The sequence below is a fragment of the Zonotrichia albicollis genome, chromosome 2 (genome assembly GCF_047830755.1).
Source record: "Zonotrichia albicollis isolate bZonAlb1 chromosome 2, bZonAlb1.hap1, whole genome shotgun sequence".
Taxonomy (NCBI): domain Eukaryota; kingdom Metazoa; phylum Chordata; class Aves; order Passeriformes; family Passerellidae; genus Zonotrichia; species Zonotrichia albicollis.
In genome coordinates this window covers 107,822,559-107,845,789 of record NC_133820.1, presented here as the reverse complement: position 1 = coordinate 107,845,789, position 23,231 = coordinate 107,822,559, and the positions used below count along the sequence as shown (strand labels likewise).

At 34.5% G+C, this 23,231-nt stretch overlaps 1 protein-coding gene across 3 annotated transcripts in view; it reads left to right on the top strand.

The window, feature by feature from the left end:
• NLGN4X (neuroligin 4 X-linked) overlaps positions 1-23,231 on the top strand; it is a 159,686-nt gene that overhangs the window by 69,696 nt on the left and 66,759 nt on the right. The gene's annotated exons all lie outside the window — the stretch shown is intronic.

Genomic DNA, 23,231 nt, shown 5'->3' with positions numbered 1-23,231 from the left:
TAAATTCTTGTTAAGCATTGAACTTTGCTTATTACTACCTGTTTTGGTAAAAGATATGGTACAACTAGTGTTTTATTATTATTATTATTATGTTGGTTTTCACCAAACTGAACACAACAGTAATTCCAATTATACAGTTATCTGTCAGAATTTTTTTTTAAAAGAGATTCTTTTTTTAGCGAGTATCCAGTATGAAAACAAACTAGGAAAAAACAAACAAACCATTGTAGGGATACCTGCTTCCTTCAAGGCTCAGTATGTTAACTTTGTATAAATATTCAAGTCTCATGTTACAAGTATTTTCACAGAATTGAATGCTAGTCAGAGCTGGATGAAGCAGGACACTGTGGATGTATAAGAGCCTATATTGAATGTGTGTCCTTCATGGATGTGTGGCAGCCTTCCCCACTGTTTAATTGTATCTAACTCAGAATTCAGTTCAGTCAAAGAAAGAAGAGCGACAATTTCTCCCAGGCTGAGCCTGGGAATCTAAGATGAAAGAATTCAAACAATTATTATCTCTTTTTTGTAACCATTGTTTGTAGATATGGTTCTCCAGAGTGTGCTATTCATAGTCACCAATAATATGAGATGTTTCTACTTTGAGACAATCAAGTGCCACCTTAGCAAGTCACATTATAAAAGGACCTGCTACTCTCATTAAGTGCTTTTGCCTTCTGATCCACCTGAAGACTGGGGTCTTTCTTTCCATCCCTGACTCAACAGCATCATCTAACCAGCAGTACAATTTGGCTTTTTTGCTGTTACCCAAGAATATATATCCAAAAGTCTCAACATTAGAAACAGCAGCCTACATGAAGCCAGCACATGACATCCATCCTAGATACTGAGCTGGCTGTGGTGGGAAGCCTCAGGGCAGCAGAGGTGGGCGTAGCTCAGAGCAGGAGCCAGGGATGTGCACCCCATGGATGAGCCTTTCCCCATGGAGCTCCCTGCAGGAGCATTGCCCCAGAACTGCTCCGTGCCAGTGGTGTGGGAGGGGGCAATGACAGCGAGACATTGTGGGGCCACTGTGGCTGTCACTGAGGAATAGCAAATGGCACTTGGGACTTCACAGACCTGAGCCTGTCTGAAAGTAATACTGACAGATACATATAAAATAATGCAGATAGATCAATAATGAGTGTGTTTACTCTGAGCAATAAAAATGGAAAGGTATAGGCGAGGAGGATTCAATTACTGTGGCTTATACGTTGATGGTGCATTTTCAGTGATTTTCATCTACTTTAGCTGAGTTTTCTAAAACAAACTATATAGGCATATTTTTGTGTGTGTTTTACATTTTTACATATATTTTATATTCCATATATATTTGTATATGTGTATATATAAATATATACTAATCTTTGAAGAGCTTTCAAGTCAAAGGCTATCTAAAATTTTTACAGTTTATCAATTTTTATTTGGAATTCTAAGTTATAGTGCCAGTTTAGGCTTATGAATTGCACTTCTGTAGGAATCAATTTTAGTAACAATGCAGCTTGCTTTTGCAAGGCAAAGAGAACAATAGTCTTTAACTTTTTTTCTTGTCCATAATGATTAGAGAAAAAAAATAATAGTTCATTCAATAATGAAATAAGTAAAATAATAGCTTATTTTTTTGTACATAATAATTACTGACTGTGTTGGAGATTCATTAGAAACAGACCTTTTGGTGTACAGATATTAATTTAAACTAATTCTACCTTTAACATCAGTTGTACCTGATAAAGAAAGCATGCATTGATTCATTCAATTGTGAAAAATTATTACATTTCTAATAACTAGGTAATAACAATTATAATAATAGTAATAATGCAATACTACTACTATTTCTACTACTAATGATGTAATAGTATAAAGAATTTTTCTACTCCATAGATTTTTTTTACCTTGAGTTACCTATTTGACAGTACCAAATTACTAGTAGATCCTCAAAACAGACACCATTAAAACAAAAAGGATCTGTTTGTTAAATAATTAAACTTCCTTCATTTTTTTAAAGAGGCTCCATCTAGACTACATGTTGTTGTCACTTATCAGACCTAATTAGATTAAGAAGGAAGAATGTGATAGAATTTTTCTACATCTTGTCATCAAAAAGTCTTTTTAGTTCTAGCCTAGGGATATCTGTATGCTGCTGCTTCACACACGACAGACAACCTCTTAGGGACTCATGGAAGCCATTTCTCTTTTCCCCATATTTGAAACTTCTGTGTTCTTCTCAAAGCTAATTTGCATTTTAGTATTATGGGTTTTTTTTCCAATTTCTGTCTAGTCATTCCTTTACCACTTTTTAATGTAATCTATAGGGTTGGTTTTCTTTTAAGAGTCGGTTGTTTTTCTGCCATGTCTGAAAAACATGGCAGAAACTGTTTACAAGGGAATTTTAGATACCCATATTAGAACTAAACTAACTAAACTACTTAGTGAGGCTTCATACGTCCTTCCAGGCACTTATGGCACTTATGGCATAAATTACTTCCTGAGAGGGGCTTCTCTCTAGTGCCCATTGAGGCCTTTTTTTTTTTTTTTGATTTTGAAAGTCAGGATTTTTGTATATTACTCAGGCTAAGTTCTTTGCTCCCTAATTCTCTGTTATATTTCTAGCATTGCACAATAAATATTTACATTTGTGAGTAATTGCATTAATTTCAGTATTTTTAATAATTAAAAATTACTATTCCTAGTAATTTAGCATGTAGTATATGGGAAAAGAGCAGAAATCTCACTTTGAGTTCAGTAAGGGTTTAAACCATCTTCACAAACAATGAGACATTGACATGTGCAAAGAAACCCTATGAAATGATTAAGGATTGTGAAACCTGATTCCTGGAGTTAGAGCTACCTCTAGTAGTCACTTTTCATAAAATAATTTTGTACAGGTTTCCAGTTCATTTGAATGCACTCGTGCATGGTTTTATGTACTCATGCATGGTTTTCTGACTTTTATTGCTCTTCTGACTCTTCCTGATGCCTTTGCTCATAGGAACATGAACATTCCATATAAACTATGGAAATATTCCCTTATGACCACTTATCTGAAGCTTGCTCAAATGATTGCCTTTCTTTTTCCTCTAGTGTTTTTGACATGTTATTGGTTTCCTGTCCAATTCCTGCCCTCCAGGCAATACAACTACTTTGTAAGATATCAGATGTGGCCAGGTTTTCAATCATGTATGCTATGTATAGAATTTGATTAAGTTGCCCAGGATTTTCAAAAGCAAACTTGACAGCAACTTTTGGTCCCATAGCCATCACACTCTTTCTAGAACGAATTCCAAAAGGAACAGGATAGAAACTGGGGAATTTTAGTGGGGTCCAAGGCAACTAGGGAAAAAAGGGATGTAGTAATGTAGTAAAAAAGAACATGCATCTTCTTCTTTGTACACCCCTAATAGCCTAGATCTTACTGGAGGTTTCATGAAAACAAATTTTTCTTTTCTTTTTTTTTTTTTTTTTTTTTAATTTCCTAAACTGTTAATTAGGCTCCTCTTAATCTAACATGCTGTCTGCTTTCTGCATATTCTCTTCCAGTCATGGATGACAACACTGGAAAGGGATTTTAATGCTGGAACTTTTAAAGGCTAATATTATTTGTTTATTTCTTATTATTTATTTAAAGGCTTGCCATTGATTTTTGGACCAAGTTTTGCTATTAAAGAAGCTTCTTCAGAATTCAGTCCCTAGCATATAACTTCTGTATATTTATAGGTATCCCACTTATTTGAATGGGCTATCAGATGCAATGAGTTACCACAAGTTAGTTTCTTCTTGTAAAAATTCAATATTTTTCTTTCAAATTGCAGGTGGACTTGAGATAATAGTTCTCCATTAAACTCATGCTTTCCTTTGTATCATTTCCAGGTTTACATTTGCAGCATGTGTATAGGCAATGCAACAAGCATATATATGTGGTCTATCATTGTAGCAACTGTTTTAGGATACATATGACAGTCACCCTAAAAGGTCTTACAGCAAAGCTCACATTATATTTCTTTGTACTGAGAGTTAAGCAAGGATTAAATAACCTGTTTGCCTCTCTGCTACCTGTTGGCCCTTTTAGGATCCAGAAGCAAACATTTATGTGCACATACAATCAAATCCATTTCAGAAAAGAGCAGATACTAAATATAATGAGGGTTAAAAAGGCAAGTTGTTAATGTTTTAATTTTTTCCTTTTCTATTTCATTTTTCCTAAGCTGCCAGAGGCCTACATTTTCCCCAATACTGCCCTGTTTCAACAAATGGATCAACAAAATATTCATCATTTCACTCCATCTACACAAAATAATAATGGTATTTTGTGTGGAAACAAGACATATTGTTTCATAAAGCTATTGAATGTAATCTCTGCCTGTGTTAAAGTCAGTGGCTACTTTTGCTGCTTATAGGAAGATGAATTTCTATAAGTGCAATAAACAGTAATATTGTCATGTTTTAAATAGGGGTTAAGACTTCAGTGTGAAAGCAGTGAAAATAATGACAATGTAATGATTTAAGATAAATCATGGTGAAAAGTGTATATTTACATCATTCAAGATAGTAAATCATGTCACACAAAAATATGTAGTGAGTTCAAAACTACATGAGACTGGAACTTTTAAAGGCATTATTAGATTCTACATGGACCTGCTCAACGATTTGGGTACCTCAGTTTCAATTAAATTTGACTATGACGTTAGTTTGAAAATACATGAATGTGACTATAAACAAATATCTGTAGAACTGGGTATCAGTAAAAAAAAAAAAAAAAAAAAAAGCATACTTATCTGCTTGCAAATCATTTTTTCATCCCTGGGTGCATCACTTTGCCAAAGACTTCTCTTGTGTGTGACAAAACTGCTGAAGTTTTCATTCTGCTGAAACACTCCACTTATTCCTTAATAGCAGAAGCCTGATTATTTTAACTTAGCTTGTCATGATGTGAATCCCTGCTCCTTGGGTGCAGGAAGAACATAGTGCTTGTTGCTAAGGTGGTAGAAAATTACAGAATAAATTGTCTTATTGATTATAAGGAAATGTAGTTGGCTTGTTTAGCATAAGCCTTAGAGCAAGTTTATCCATTAACCTAAACTTTTCCCTTAAAGGCTTTACATAATCTGCAAAGGAAGCTGTTTCAGTTTACTTAATGTTTATGGGATTCTGACCTGATTCAGAGTTGCTTAGGAACATTCTTGCTTTAGAAAAACTGCCTTTGCCAGATTCAATGATATGAATATTTATTTATAGCTAGATTGTGCCTTAGGCAAAACCTGGAGTGAAAGCTGATTCATAATTAGCATTGTCCCAGAAGGAGCCCTGGAAGTTACAGTGCCTTAGGAACAACCTTCAAGCTCAGTCACCTTTTTCTTCACTTCCTGCTTCAGGGATTCAATTGTTTTAGCACAGCAGCATTAAAAATTGAATGCTGCTTAAACACAGCATCTAAAGATTATATTCTCCATGTGAACCTACCTGTATTAATACAATCACTCTGCCTACACCACTGTATTTACATTGGTTTTGTTTTTGTTCTCCTTTAGAATGGGTCATTTCAGATTGTAATGCTTTATTCTTATTCCACTTGCAGTAAAACTGCCACTAGTTTGACCTGATTTCAGAGAGGCCATATGTCTCATACATATATAGACTTTTCTGGAGTATTGGGATCAGGATTCCATTCCAGAAATGTCTTTCTCTTTATTCTGTCAGTTATAGTTAATCAGTTTGTGTTGTGATCTGATTCCAAGCTCTTAATTAGTATTATTTTACTATAGGGTAATTTGATTTGTCTTGTCATTAAAGGTGAAGGACTAGGTAGGATATGAAAAAAAAAGCAATATTAAATGCTTCTTTTGCATATTTGAGTCACATATTTTTTGAGAAACAGTTGTATTGAGTGACTTCATTGGCATCTGCTGCTTTATCAATTGTCGTTCCTGCTTCCTGATGGCATAATACCACTCTGCTTTCTAACTTCACTCTAAGAGATTAAATTAGTGTTTCTCTCTCTCCAGTAAATTCTTAATCCTTCCTTCTCTGCCAGTCACTTCTCACCTGCTTAAGTATTTCAGAGGAGAGGATGAATTCTCTTCATGCTGCAGCTGTGCCAGCAAAGAAAGTCTCTGCTTCCCCCCCTCCAGTACAGCAATTTCTGCCTCTGCTTGTGAAGCTAGTCAAATGATTGTCTCCTAACCTATTTCAGTCAGAGTGCTTTAGCTTTATCAGTTTAAAGAGTCGCTCTTTGTTAACTTGACACATTTTTGTCTGAGATGAGCTCTGAAGAAATCACATGTGCAGTTGAATTAGCTTCTAGCAAGAAGACAGTTATAAGCTGATGACAGAAAGGGTGGGATTTAGTCAAGAAATGGTAAATGCTTTCATGACTATAACTGCCTATGGAGTTATAGTCTATGACAGAAAGGATGGGATTTAGTCAAGAAATGGTAAATGTTTTCATGACTACAACCACCAATGGAGAATGCATCTTCACATCTAAATTGAAGATCAACCTTAAAAATTATTCCATTTACATACAGTTCTTCGACAGAAATTTATATTATCTGTTTTTATGCATGTGTGTTTGAGCAAGCTCTGTGTGCAAGATGGACAGCAGAGTGGAAAATCACCAGGACTCTGCATCCTCTGTATATTCTTATCCCAAAGACAGACAGAATGGAAGAAACATTAAAACAACATAAAAACAACAGTGAAAATGCAAAGTTTTCACTAGACATAATTTTGGACATAATTTTTGCTCAAATCTTATAGGAGAAAAAGCAGCAATGTAGCATATGACATCATACTCTCCTTGCCAGTTTTTTTGCATCCTATGCTCATGGCTATTTCTCCATCTAAACATAAATATTATGGAGTGTAGGATTAATTGAAAAAATAGTGCTGTGAGTATGCTGTTTATCTTTCCGATCTATAAGCATTTAGAGAAAAGAGTGCTTTCCAAGGCATAGTGTAAAAAAAGAAGTAGGAAATAACAAACTTACTGTGGTCTATGACAAGGAAAATCTTCAACCATGCATTTAAATATCTATGATATTTTCAAAATTACAATACTAGTAAAAATTTCCCATATCTATATTCTGATACTTCTGCTCAAACTTTGGGGACTAGCATTAAGGCTAGACTAAGAAAAGAAAGGAAGGAATAAGGTGAGACAAAAAAATTAGATTTGTTTGGCTTTAGTCTTAAATAATTAGGCACATTATTACAGTTGGTATGCAATATTTGTCTCTAATCACACTTTCTTCTGCTGTTCCAGCTGTTTGAATACTCTACTAGGCACGAACCACACTTTGGCTGCTGCATGTACATTGGAAACACTGGCAATGACACTGTTCTGGTACCTTCAGCAGCCTGGTTCTGCATAGAAATTGCTCCTAAAACCTAAGCTGAAGCCTGGTTTGGGAGAGCACAAGAGCACAGCATTCATGCAACGTAGGAAAAGCTTATCCTTAAGTCCTGCCTTAAAGTTCTACTTACCACATTGCACTAAAAAAAAAAAGGCAAAATAAGGCGCCCTTTGCCCTCCACAAAAGCACAACCCCCAGACTGAACACATGGATGTATTTTATATTTAAAGAGGAAATATGCTTATAGTGAGAGTGATCCATCTGGTATTTCTCCCCTGATTTACTTGCTCCTAAGTTTACTATATAATATATTCATGTGGGTGGCTTTTCACATCATCATCAGACCAAGCCTTCCTGCATGTTTTGCACATTTGCCTTTCTTATATTTAGGATGCTTTTTAGCTCTGTTTTCCTTCCTGCATTTTCTTAAGCCAAGAAAGTTTCTATTCATGACCAACCATAAATACCACAGAAACAGAATAATTCTGATTAACTCAAGCAAACCTCTCTTGGCCACGGTGATCATGTGGACAGGCTGAAAAGGTGCTGACTGAATGCGATGTGTGCATTGCATTGCGACGGGTTACATCACGAGTCCTAACATGATGTAACCCCACGCAGCATGATGTAAGCGTCGTGATACATTGGAGATTTAAAGAAACATCAGCATTCTCCCTCTGCTCATTTCCAGGAATGTACTGTCACTCATGGCCTAGTAGTTAATAACCAATCCCTCTTGTGAGTCTGTGAATCCACATCTTATTCTTATTCTTATTCTTATTCTTATTCTTATTCTTATTCTTATTCTTATTCTTATTCTTATTCTTATTCTTATTCTTATTCTTATTCTTATTCTTATTCTTAATTCTAAATCTTATCCTTAGTTATAATAATAATTTCCTTTCTAATCATGCAGCCTCAATCCTTAAAAGAGATGTTATTTTAATTCTATATACATACATAGGTCCAGTTGCTCTCTGTCAGTTATCATAAATTTCTGGTGAAAATTTAAAAGAAAAGTAGTCAAGCTGTGTTTAAAAATGTTTCACAGGTCTTAAGGGTAAAAATTATTTATTCCAATTTTAAAATTGTGTAGCCAAACCGTAGGTTGAAACACCTTTAATTTGTAATGCCAGTTGTATGTGGGCAGCTGTGCCTGGCTCATGTCTTTTTAAAAAAAAATATTTCTCTTAAAACTTGATGCATTTTTTGCAATATCACTGCAGCTCTGAATCAGTTCAGTCTGTCTTCTGTGTGGATGTTAAGGTGCTTTGTCTTGTGACAGTGACCTCCTATTACCATTGCTGCTTTCAGGACAGACTTTTGTATGTTCCTTTTATTAGCGTCCATTCTGAAACTAAGTTAGCAGGCACATATACTGCAAATTTTAATTAACTTTAAAAACTGAAATGGAATTCTTTTATATACTTGTGTACATGTAATTGTGTGATTGGCTTTGATGCTTTGAGAAAATCTATTTTAAGAAAAATATGAAGCAGATGTAATTTTTTAAGTGTGAAGAGAATCCCACATTTTATCCCCTAATAAAATGATATTCCTTTTATGATCATAAAGATAAAACACAGTATGATCAAATAATATAGAAAACTTTAAAGGTTGAATAAAATCAACAAGAACAAACCAACCCTTTTTGGAAACTTAATTCTGGTATTCTCTGACCTTTTTGTGAGAACTAGGGACAGTAACTAGTCCTTCTTTGATCCAAATATCAATTTAGCATTTCACTGCTACCTCATCTTAAATAATTATGTTTTTATAAAAATCAGTTTTCTCCACAGCACCATTAAACACTGAGGCTGAAAGTGTTTTAGGACAACACAAAATATTTTTATTGTGTTCCTTTCTTGCAAGCTGTCATCCTCTCATACATCAGAGTAAGGAATCCTGATGGTGCAAGAGACTTCTGTGTGAGCTGAACTTCAGTGTGATTTCTTGCCAGAGAGTGAGGTGATTGATCTATGCCATGAAACACACAATTCACCATCTCTGCCCTATAACTTCTATTGTGAACAAAAATCAGTCCCACTTATCTCAGTTAAATTACACATAACTGTGTATTTTGCCTTTTTTTGAGTTGTTGGTGCCAGCTATATGGCGCAACATACTAAATGCTAATAATAGTACCAAATGCTAATAAATATTTGGTATTTTGTTGCAATATGTCTTTGCCACTTTTTTAAAGTATTTATTGGTTCTGAGTTGTTAAAGATTAATAGATTGTAAATATATTCAATTCTTTAAAGGAATTCAACACTGTTTTCACAGAAAATTTGGCTTACTTCATACATGAGCTCTGTAAAGGAACAATTCAACATTCTTATAGTTCTTGTTATTTTCTCTGATCTCTGGGTGTAATTGAGGGTTCTAACAAATCTCTTCACATACAAAATAATTTTTGTCTTCCAGAAATATAGAGCACTGATGGAAAACTTTCTGCTAGATGCTGTGTAAAAAAGAATCTGGATGTAACTGTATCATTCCTGATAAAACCTGCTATACCTGGTTATTATACATTGATGGACAATATTTCTGTATTTTCAGAATAATTTCCTGCTTTGCTTTAATATTCTGGGTGTTGCATTTGGCAATTTTTTTTTTTAAGATTCTCATGGCTATGTCTAGAGCAATGCCTAAACTTTTTGCTCTGGAAGTTATGGATAATCTGGAATCTAAAAGTCGCTTATCTGGCTCCACTTATTGCTTCAACTGTGCATGACTATTAGTTTTTAAACATACTACGTAACAAGTATGTCCAGCTCTGTGCTGTTTATTTTTTATTCAGAAAGAAAAAAGGAGAAATAAGTATACCTTGTTAGAAATTGTCTCAGACTGGGGCAACCATTGCTTATCTCCACGGACTGCAGAGTGAATAGCTCATATTTCACAGGCATGTAGATGTTTGTGTGACTTAAGTTAAAAGACATAGCTCCTTAAGTTTAATAAACAGAGCTCCCTAATTTCCCTAAATTTATAAATTAATAAATGTAAATTAATCCCTAAATTTATAAATTATCTTTTAAAATATTAATATTCTTTCTAGCCTTAGCTCGTGTTGTTTCTGTGCCTAGCAAATTGTACAATATGATAATTCATCTGCTTTTCCAGATCATTAATAGAATATTAAACAACCTCAGATTAATATATGGAATATTTCACTAGACCATTAATCTTTTGCTAGTTTGAAAATTGACCTCTGGTTACAATATAAGATACCCTGTGTATCTTGTTTTTAATCAATGACATTACCTCTTTCTCGGTAAATAGTTATGTTCTCAATATCTCATGGAAAATGTTTTTTGAAAGTTCCTTTGTGAAAACCTAAATAAATTTTATCAACTTTTTTTTTTTTTAAATCAAGATTTCTAGCAGATAAAAGAGTTATGCTTTTTCTTTAAAGAGATTTATGGATTATTTTCTGTGTGTGCATGTATATAAATGCTCTATGATGCTTCTAATAACTGATGCTTCTAACTTAGGCTACAGTAACTTTTTTTCTTGATTTAAATATCTATATTTTATATTCTTACTAATCTCTTATAGTAATTTATTTTATTAGATACTGAAGCACTTCACTAGCAAATCAACATTTTTATTCTCAACCCCTTTTTGGGAATAACATACTGGTTTATAATTAATGCATCTAGGGATGTAGGTGGTAGTAGTTATTCTTTCAACAGTTCAGTTTATCAAAATATTACTTGTTTAACTCTCTTTTAGACATCTTTAATTTCTGACTGAAAGAAATGCATAATGCCTTGTTGCTTCTTGTAAAACTAGACCTAGAGAAAAAAACAGAATAGAACGAGGTGATATTAACAAGAATTAAGTCACAGAAATTGCAATAGCATTCAATTATTACTGAATGCTGAAAGATGGAGAATACCTGAAGAGAGCAAGAGATTGAATTAATTTTGATATTCTAGAGCGTTGTCATGGTAGACCCCAGCCAGCTCACTCACATGATCACTCATTCCTCCTGCAGTGGGATGAAGGATTGTATCAAAGGGTAAAAGTGAGAAAATTAATGGGTTGAGATAAGGAGTTTAATGGATAAAGAAAAAGCTGTGAACACTTGCAAAGCAAAACAAGGGATTCATTCACTGCTTCCCATGTGCAGGCAGTTGTTCAGCCATCCCTTGGAAAGCCAGGATCTATCACATGTAGCAGCAACTTTGGAAGACAAATGTCACCACTGAACATGCCCCTGCCTTCCTCCTTCGTGCCCTGGTTTATATGCTGAGCATGAAGCCATGTGGTGGGGGATGTCCCTTGGGTCAGTTGGGGTCTTCTGTCCCCTCACTGTGTCCCCTCCACGCTCCTTGAGCATCCCTGGCCCTCATGCTGGTGGAGCAGGGTGAGGTGAGAGGCAGAAAAGATCTTGACCTTGCAAGCTCTGCTCAGCAATAGCTCAAACATCCCTGTGTTACCAGCACTGTTTCCAGAACAAATCCAAAACATAACCCATGCGAGCTACGGGAAAGAAAATTATCTCTACCCCAACCAAAACAAGCAGAGGTAGTAAAATACATGTTGTGAGTAGTTAAGCAGTATCCTAGGATAAAGTTAATGGACAAATTAAAACATAATGACACAAAAAAATGAGAGAGAAGAAGAATCAAAGTCGTGTAAGGAAAATATAAGAACATCACTTTAGAAGGCTTAACCGCTGTAAAGAGAAAGAATGGTGTCAGAGGATGCAAAAACTTGCAAAGGAAAGAAGGAAGAGTTGGAAGAAAATAACTTGTCAGAGGATGTTGGTTTCTTGGTGTGAAAATCTGAAAGCTACTCTTGAGAGAGGGAACATTATCAATTACTTTAATGATCTTGTTTGTACCCTACTGCTGATATTAATGAATTTGAAATCTATTTTCAAAGGCAAGGGTCTGAATCACAAATTAAGAGTTGTTACTGGAATTGCTGCTTTTTACAGAAATCTGTAATAAGCTTCCAATAGAAATTTATGTAGAGACCTGTGAAATGAGATACTAAAATGAAATGTGGTAAAGTCAATATGGGACAGAGAAGGGCAGTGCTCTTTGATCATGAGGGAAATTATATCACTGGAGTTAAAATATGGATGACAGCAGGGGTTTATTTTGAAATGCTAAAATGTAGAATGTTGTTTGCACAGAAGTCTATATGCAATTTTGTAGAATGTCCCATAATACATTTGTTGCAAGAATTATTAAACTTGTTCCAAACCGAATGTGTCATAGATTTTAGAAAACAAGCAAAATAAAACCACAGCCCTCAGTAATGGTGAACATGCTTGGTTTTATGCAGCCAAGGTTTTGATTTGCTTTCTGGGCTGCAAGCCCACTCTGACGTCTCATGTTCAATTTTTTCAACCCCCAGTATTCCAAAATCTTTCTCTTCAGGGCTGCTTCTCAGTCCATTCTTTGCCAGTCTCTACTGATGCTGGGATGTCCAGACTCGGGTGCAGGACCTTGCACTTGGCCTTGTTGAATTTCATGAGGATCACACTGGCTGGCTGTTCAAGCCTGCCAAGGTCCCTTTGACTGGCAGCCCTTCTCTTCCGTGTGCCAACTGTACCACACAGCTTGGTGCTGTCCACAGACTTATTGATGGTGCACTCAATCCTCCTGTGTCGTTGATAGAGATATTCCATACTATTGGTACTAATACAGAACCGTGAGGGACATCACTGGTTACTGGTTTCCACTTGGACTATTAGCTCTTGACTATTTTTTCAGCAGCCATGGAGTCAATTCTTAACCCATCTCAATAGCCCTTCCATCAAATGTTTATCACCTGAATTTATCAGCAAGATTGTTGTATGGAACCATACAAAAGAGCTTTCAGAAGCAGACATAAATGACATCCATAGCTTTTCCCTTATCCTATAAAAATCATGGAAAGAGACCGGATTAGTCAGGCATAATGTGCTGATGATTTTCTTTTCCTTTCTGCACTTTCTATGGCAAATTTTATCAGGGTTTACTGGTAAGAAGTAGGAAATTACCCACAGTGGTTCCTGAATATCAAAACACAGTGCAAAGGATATTCTCAGATTTTTCCTCTGTTGCTAAAGGATCTAGGCATGAAAGCCTAAAAAGAGTGTGAGAACTTGGCAAATGTCACACAGACACACACATACAACCACATACACTTACAGTGGAACTAATGGAATTTGCCTTTTGGCAGCTGTCCAGCTGAGGAACAGCTACTACAAAAATCACCTTTCACCTGGTGGTTTTGTTCCTTTCAAATTTTGCCTCAGGAGAAAAGCAGTTGGCAGAGACTGAGTGTTCCTTAGCGGGGAGGGGAGGGGAGAGTTTAAAGGCACAGGTATGTTCATTTGCCACACCAGTGTGGTGTTTGTCAGGAGGCTTTGACCTTGGACAGGAGGCTTGGCTGGTGCCAGGTGGAAACTGACATATTTGATCACAGCAATCTGTTTTTTCTGTGTTTTTACATCTGATGCCTTCTTCTTGTTGCCATAAGTTGTAGGAAAGTTGGCTGTGGTGCCAGTTCTGGTTTGTTCGTGTAAGTGTATTTCAGCCCTGGTTTGACTGACAGTCTAACAACAGCATACAGGCAGGTATAATTTGGACTGATGTTGTGCCAATTTTACCTTCAGAAAACCTCGCTATAATCCTTTTGTCAGTGACCTTCAACAGAGTGCCAATTATAGTTAATTTCCTCAAAGAGATGGTAGGTGTTTTAAATTGTAAATTGCACTGATTGAGAAAGGAAATATTCAGCTATCTTCTACAGCTGAATACAAATACAGAACAATTATTTTTTTCGGTAGGACTTGAAGGTGCATATGACAACAAATAACATAAGCAAATCTACAATAATATTGCTTAGGTAAATCAAAAGAAGGAAAACTTGACCTGTTCCTTTTCATGAGGACTACTTATATTTAGTCAAAGATGGCTGGAATTAAATTTCTCAGAAGTAGTTGCATTCATAAGCTGTATTATTTCACATGCAATTCCATTTAGTTCCTATATAATTTTTATAAAATGCAAAATTTAACTTGCCTTTCTTAAGATGAAATAGTAAATCATATTATACAATATTGATATTATATAATTTCATTATATTGTATTGTATCAACTGGCACATGCTATATAGTATTTACATCAAAAAGGGCTTTTTATTACTTGCTTTTAATTTCCTTCATCTGTCAGATAATTATAATTGACAAGACACTGTTATTCCTTTCTAAATTTTGAATAAAGCATGAGCCCCAGCTCTGAAAGTACAAAATGTGAATTATTCCTGGAACATTGCAAAATGGAAAGCCGAAATGAGATACTGGAGTTCCCATCCAGTTTGTTTAATAGACAAAAGATTTTTCCACCAGCACAGATATATAATCCACAAATTATTCCAAACCAATTGATATTTTCAAATAATGGATTTTAGATGGATCAGATACTAGTGAGCTCAGTGCTGTGTTGCTGAATTATGAGTTTAAATCATGATTCTGACCACCAGTTTTGAGGTTAGCTTAATACAATTAATAATTATATAGCATGCATGAATCAAAATGGCCTGTGGTCTTCTTTAATATTATAGATAAAATATCACAGCTTCATAATATACCCAAAACTAATGCTTGAAAGCAGTTAAACTGTAAATAATACAGAATGCTGCAGGTTTTGTAGGTGCTTTTCCCCTCCTCATGACTCTTCTCTAAAATCTTTATGTGAAAACAAAAAAATCATACCAAGCTGATGGCAAAAAGGTATTGTCAGTCGTTTGGGATAAAGACACTAATTTCTGTTTTGAAAAGTCATGTACATTTTTAGTACTGAGTAATAATGAATAAAATATTTATGTGAACTTAATAGTCAATGTTCTATCTTTTTTTACACATCTGCTATTCAATTCTAGGGAAAATCTTTTATGTGCCCATAGTATTTTGGGAAGTATTAGATTAATTAAATATTCATATTTCACATTGTAAAACTTTTCATCATATACAACTTAGATGTGATTTTCCCAGAAATAGCTACAGTATATTTTATTCCATCTTTTAAAATTATACTTTTTATTATCAACTTAATTATTTGGTAGTCTAATTGTTTAGTTGATTTGGTATTATTAATCCCAGTAAGATTTCATGCATTATTGTGTGTAGATGAAGATGTCATTAAAATGTAGTAGGAAAAAAAAACTGAAAACATGACTATATCCTAAAACCAAACCAAACCAACCAACCAAAAAAATCCCCAAAACCCAAAAAATCTTTTATCTCCACTGGATGTCTCATATGGACCTTCTATTTACCTGTAACTAACACTCCCAAGATTTCTAAATAAAAACTAAGGGGTCAAAGATTCAGTAAACATCAAAATATGGTGCCAAACTATTATCTATCACAATGGAATAAAATTACAGTTTCACAGGATCCATTGGCATAACACAATTACTCTCTGAATTCTCCAAAGGAAACCACAAATTGAACTAATCTTCAAAATGAAGAATTAAATGGCTGCATCAAATAATTAGATGTTTTCTTAAGAGTTGATTATTCAGTTCACAGCTTCCAGTGGTGCCTACAAATGCCCAAAGGGAGAATTTGCACAAACAACTTCACCAAATAGAGCGTGTGCTTGCAGTGTTCAGTTTTCTGCAAAGAGGGCAAATTCACAGTCATTGTAAATGGCACACAGGTACTTCTCTAAAGTTTATTTGAAAGTAATCACCCTTTTGTTATAGGTAGTATTAAGCCAACATTAGTGAATTCTTTGCAAATTCTTTGCAAATTCTACTTGTCTACACTAAGTAGAATGTAGGAGCATCTAGGCTTGGGAATTTTGACTAATAATAAATGTTGAATTATCTTCTAATTTAGAAGTTGTATACATTATTGACAACTTAATTGTAGTGTACTCATCATGCCAACAACCTTTTTCCACTCTGCAGCTAATTGCACTCAGCTCTTGTCTTGCTCTCACTGACTTGAAAGTACAGTATTAATATATTCTGAACAAATTTTGCAGTGGGATTTATAAATGGCCTTGCTCCTCTGGCTTCTTGTGCACCAGCAGAGCACAGGGAACTGAGCAGTCCCTGACTTAGGCCAAGCATTACTCAGTAACAACTAAAACATCACTGTGTTATCAACATAACTCTCATACTAAATTCAAAATACCACACCGTACAAGTTACTATGAAGAAAATTAATTCCATCCCAGCTGAATCTAGGACACAGCTTTACTACGTTCACACTTTCACGAGTGCATCACTTCAGCAGAGAAATGTCATCTCTTTGAGGTCACTGCTATGCTTTCATACTGACAGTGTTTCAGCTGATGCTTGCACAGAAAAATATGTGCTTCTTTTGGAATTAATGTAACTATATGATATTTTAATGGTTTTAATTAGTCTTTCATTATTGAATCAGTAAGCATTGCAGGCTTAGTCCAGTTTTCCATCAAATAAAGCAGATTCAGTTAAACTGGAAGTGCAAGAAATGCTTCTCATATCTGTTGGAGGTCACTGAAAGGATAGGCTTCACAATGCCCTCTTTCTTTTTAACCAATATGGATTGTTTTGTCAAAGTAATGCAGTATATTTAGAAGATGGTAAGTTCTAGTTTTGGTGTAACTTGCATGACAAAAATCCTTATAAAAACTATTAGTGAATGGATCTGCCTTTCTCATTTCTATTTTATGACTCCTCTAAAATAATAATAATTTTACTAATACTTATATGAATGAAAACAATATGTTTAATGTTAATTCAATAGATTTAAAAATTATTATTCTTGGTAATTTTTATTCAGAACAATTTTAGGAAATACAAAGTGTGCCAGAATGAATTGACAGGGGTTAAAATATAAAATCTAGTCATTTTATAAATTCTTTTCCAGAAAGAATAAATACAATCTAAGTAAATGCAAATATTTTTGGAAAAAGAAATAACATTTAGGTGTGTTTCTTCCAAGAACTATACAATGTGTATGCTATAAGTTTCAGTGTTTATATTCATCATAGATATATTTTTAACAGTCTTCTTAAAATACATTGCTTACTTTCCAAAAATGTATAAGTATAGTGAAAAAACCTTTTTATGTAACTGAAACCTATAGACAACATAGAGTACAGAGGTGAGGTAATATAACAATCCCATATTTTTTATGCAACCTCTTTTTCAACCTCAGAGTTTTTCTTTTTCAACAGTTTTTTTTTATTTATCCTCTAAAACTATTTGAAAAAGCTTGTGAAACTACATTTTCTTTTTGATTTAATCCTCCCTAATGCATGGAACACACAAAACTGTGGGGATTTCAGCTGATCTTCCTTACAGTCCATCCAATTATGGATATCAAACAAAATTGTCCTTTAATGCCCTTTTCTTAAAAAGGAACATTTCCTGGATATTCAACAACATTTATGTGTTTTTTCAGGAATCTCAATAATTTTTTTTTATGTTGCAGCTGGAGTGATTAAGAGCATGAATTCAATTGTATTGCATGTTCCTTAGTTAAATGTTGCTGCTTTACAGAGCTAGCACTTGCAACCCAAATTGTTTTGTTTTGTTGTTATTAATGGCATTAGAATAATGGCTACTTTAATAGTGTGTCTTCTGCTATTCAGTGATAATACAGGAATTAAAACAAAACTAAACACATTTCATTCAGGCAAATTGAAGGAAATTTCTGAGCTTTCATTGAATTTCACATTGAAAACGACATAGAACAATAGGTCTAAGTCTTCATATTATTCAGGAAAGAGGTGGCATCTAATTTATGGCTATGGACTGCACTGAAATAATCAAATATGGGTGTTTACTGGAGTTATGCCCATTACTGATGTATTATAACTTAATTTAGACATGATTATGGGAAAGGAGTGCCAGAAGATAAAAGTGGTTTCTTTCTGGAAGCTGATTAGCTGTATAGAGATTTTTCATGTGCATTTATGTGTGCATATTTTTCTTACATGTATACACCCTCATACAGTTACACATACATGTTGAAATTATTCAGTAAAGAGTTAAGAGTAATGGTTATTTAAATCTAGGAAATATGAATATATTTTTCTTTCTTTGGTTAAATGAACAGACTTCCAAACAGCAGATATGCAGATATATTGCCTGCCTTTATGGTCTTTCCTTAACATTGGGCATCCACAGTAATTTCTATGTCACTTTAACAAGCTAAAATTCTAGACAGTCATTTTCCTCCACTCTGTTTGAAGTGTCAAATGCCTCATTTGAGCTTTCTTCAGCTGCCAAATAAGAACTTCTTGTTACAACTATAAAGGCAGCTGGAGGGCCTTGGCCACAGGGATGAGCCAGGTGCAGTGTTATGGCAGCCAAACTGCACCAGTGATGGAACCCTTTTTTTGGACATGAACTGTGTCAAGTCTTGCACACTCAAAGCAAAGTTTTCCAACCAGTCTTATCATAAATGCTGAAAGGAAATTTTGTTTGACTAATGCTCTCTTGAGGCTGTAATGAACTGTTGACTTGACCTGACTGTAAAACTATTATAGTTTTTATGGGATAGGAAAACAAGAGCTTTAGAGTTCTATTAAAATGGCTTCATAAATAAGACATATCACTGAGATAATGTGTATTAAAACCTGTATTAATTTGGTTTGAGCTGGAAATTTCTAGAAGGTTAAGCATGTGCTATGTGAAACTGAGAGGTCATACAACTGATAACGTGCTGTGTGATTTCTGAAAAATGAGCCCTTTTCCAAATTTAAATGGGGTCAAAAGGTATGTGACAGATGGAGCAATTGCAAATAAAATGCAAAGAAATGGCATCAGCTTAAGCAGTTGTGGATGATTTTTTGCTGCCATTAGAGGCTTCAGAGTGAATATCTAATATGCAAGCTTGGTAAACGGCATGCATGGGACCTGCCTCTATTACATATATGTGATTCATATTGTCTGAATAGAGGAAGATGCAGCATAAATTGTACAGTACAACTGGGACAACTTACAAAACCAGAAAATTTGCTTTTGAATGAGATTTTTGTTCATTATGCAAAGGAAATGTGAGCCAGAGGACATGCTTACAGCAGGGTGACTTAATTTCTGATAGATTTGTGCATGGCATTGGAACAAATCTGGGAATACAAGGTGAGGTGACTGTACATGCATAGATAAATGAAATCAACTACTTTTTAATAGTTTATTAACACATTGGTCATTGTTTCAAAATCAAAACCTTTTAGAGATGTTTTCTGACTTAATGTTTACAACTGCCTTGCTTCGAGTGCTTCTTAGAGGGAGAAAAAAATAGCCCCCATGAAACCCTTCTTTGTTATGAACATATTGGCTGAAGCTGTTTTCAAAACCACACACACACACATATATATATATATATATATATATGAAAAAGAAGCAGTTTCTGGCAGACAAAAATCCTTTTCAAAAGAGATTTGACAAGTTCAGTAATACATTGCACCATGCTCTTTTCACTCAGCAGTGAATGGAATTGTAGGACAAATGGAAAGAGGTCACCTGGCCTTTAAAATATGCATTACAAAGTCACATCTTTTTCTAGTAATTGTCATTAACAAAAAGATATTTTTCTAAAATGCAATGAACTTTTATGCAAATGTATTCTTCAGTACAGCTATGCTATCTACAGCATATTTAACATATGTAGTTAAGTAGTTCCTAGCCTTGACCGTTTGGGAAAAAAATTCCATCCTAATTATATTTTGAAATATTTTTCTTCTACTTTTCAGTATTATGAAAAGTGAAACACAAATTTTACAAACCAAGAACTCTGGTCAAACACCAGGTTAGTCAATAGAGATATTCAGGGAATTCAGTCTTTAATGCACTAGATCATTACTACTGCTTTTGCATCCTGGGTTGCTGTTGAAATTTACCATCTGTGTTTAATGTGGGATGAATGAGTAAACAGTTCTTAGACTGCAGAAGGGGCAAATCCTATAATACAGTGATTATGTTTGCATGATGTATAGGAACTAAAGGTTAAAATTGCTGCTCCTGTGATTTGGGATAAGGAGAATATAAGATATGGGGAAAAAATTGGCCCAACCCTGAACACTCACAAAAGAATCCCCAAAGCAGAGGGAAGTGTTGATCTGTGGGACAATCAGCTGTTGCAGGCAGGCATTTTTTTCTGAGCATTGGGAGTTTCTGAATTATAATACCTTTCAGTCCCTGAGATTAATGCAACCTTAAACTAACCTTAGAGTCATAGTGACTTTTTTATCTTATGACAGGGATTGCCATCATTTTCAGAAGTTTAAGAACAAATGAATTGATATTTTTAATTAAAAAAAAACAAACCACAACATGGCTGGAAAATTCAAATTTTTGCTCTCTGTGTGAGATAGTCTGAGAACAGATGTCATTGTTGGAATTATTTCAGTAGCTCCAAAAGAACCTAAAATACTTAGGAGCATTGCTTAGAAAAATCACGTGAACTTTTCAAAAATATAGGCTTCCAGCAACATACTAGTACATGCTAACAGTATCACCCACATGGCTTGTATCAGAAATAGTGTGGCCAGCAGGACCAGGACAGTGAAGGTCCCCCTGTACTAGGCACTGGTGAGGCTGCACCTCAAATCCTGTGCTCATTTCTGGGTCCCTCACTGCAAGGAGGACATTGAGGCACTGGGATGCTCTGTTATTGCAGGACAGCAGGGTGGTGAAGCATCTGGCCACAAGTCTGAGGAGAAATGAGGGAGCTGGAGTTGTTTAATTTGGAGAATATGAAGCTCAGGGGAAATTTTATCACTCTCTGTAACTACCTGAAAGGAGTTTGTAGCCAACTGGGGGTTAGTTTCTTTTTCCAAGTAACAAGGCATAGGGTGAGAGGAAATGGCCTCAAGTTTCACTAGCAGGGGTTTAAACTGGATATTGGGAAAAACTTCTTCATGGAAAGGATGGCCAGGCATTAGAACAGTCTGTCCAGGGAAGTTGTTGAGTCACCATCCCTGGAGGTATTTAAAAGATAGTACTTAGGGCCACAGTTGGACTTGATCTTTTTCAGCCTTAACAATTGCATGATTTTATAGCTGGTATGCATAGTATGAAAAAAGTCCAATGCGATAGGAGCACAGAAACTTGGTTTGAGAACTCATTGATGTAATTCATCTTACCAGATCTCAAAATGAATATAAAATCCTCTCAAACCCAAGAACTTAGTTACAAAAGTGTATTTCAATTGCTAATAGGAAAATGATTGTTTCACAGCATGTAGAAGAAACAGCATTCCCACTCACATTGTAAATAAATACATACTAAGTAACAGTAATTTCTTCTGGAAATAGATTACACCATGATATTTTATGTCTTTGAAGTACATAAAAATGGAATAAGGGGTGTTTCAATTATTACAGATGACCTTATGTCACATAGCTTGTTAGGTGATAGATCTAAAAGCATGATGTGAGCTTTTCACATCATTTCCCAAATTCTCATTACACTTGTGATGTTTTTATGAGAAGTACACTGAACCATTCTCTTTAATGTGTTTGCCACATTGTGAAGCACATTAAAGAGAAAATCCTGGCAATATGTCATTGATATGTGTATCGAAGATTTTGGGGTGAGATTATACCCAAACTAAAGTGTTCTGGGACACAACTACTTCTTTCACTCAAAAATACTTGAAATAGAGATTACAGTCCTTATAACTGTATACACAGCTTTTTTCTACAGGTTCTGCGTATATGAGATCACACTGGTTTTGATATTTTTTAGTTCATACAAATAAAAAATATGTGGTAGTTGATTTTATATTTGCCATATGATGATCATATTTTTTATCAAACAATTAAAAGACCACGTCCCTGGGGAAAGTAGTATTGAAATTTTTTATGTATGTTCAAACTTGTGTCTATATGTATTCATTGCCTATAAATAACTATTTCGCTTAAATATTTTACATGAATCAAAAATAGTTTAAGGGGAAGTTTGAGTACTTAGTTTATTTAAATACAAAATTAACTTTATTTGTGTATCACCTGAGAAAGTATTGCACTGTCATTGGGCTATAAGTAATTTGAAACAATACTGAATAAAAGGACCATACACAGATGGAGGATGGGATTATGAGCTTGTATCTATTTTGAAAGTAAATAGGGATTGGAAAGCATCTATATTTCATTGACAGAGATATTTTACTTAGTTAATTATGTACTGGATATATATATAATGAATCCACAGGTGTATTGGATAAACAATATTTTTTGTACAACAGCATTGAAGATGGAAACTTTATGACGAGATAGAGTATCAGTCCATGCTTTTCACATTTTTACTCACTAATCATCATCACTGCATACATAGTGGCAGTGTTTCCAGAAAATGCCTATAGAAAATGTGTATCTGGAAGACAAATAAACTAGTACACTAATCCCAAAAGTGTATATATTAAAAAAATCTTAAACGTTTTAGTAATGATAATTATATTCTGTCTTAAAATGATGGACTAAGATTTAATTGAAGTCTTGGATTATGAGGAATATAAATACAGTTAACAGTGAAGTTTAAATAGGAAAGTAAAAGAAGTAAATAATATTTATTTAAATATGATATATCTGTTACAAATTTAAACTTCCTACATAAACAAGTTAAAGTATGCTGTTCTTTTTCATCATGTATTGAAAAGACATTTCAAAATAAAGAAAATTCAAGAAAATAATGATTAGCATGCTTAGACCATTTTGTTTCTTAACTAGCTATGTTAATTTCTAAGCTTAATTATAGCTTGATTTTCCTATTCATGTTTCACTCCTTATCAAGTGACCATTTACATTACAAAGGGCTACTTGCTATGGGAATAAGCACAGTGTTATAGAATGCTTGGATAGCTTGGTGTATTTTTATTTTTTTTGTCAGAAAACAGAACTATTGCCCAAAGATGGGGATGGTGAA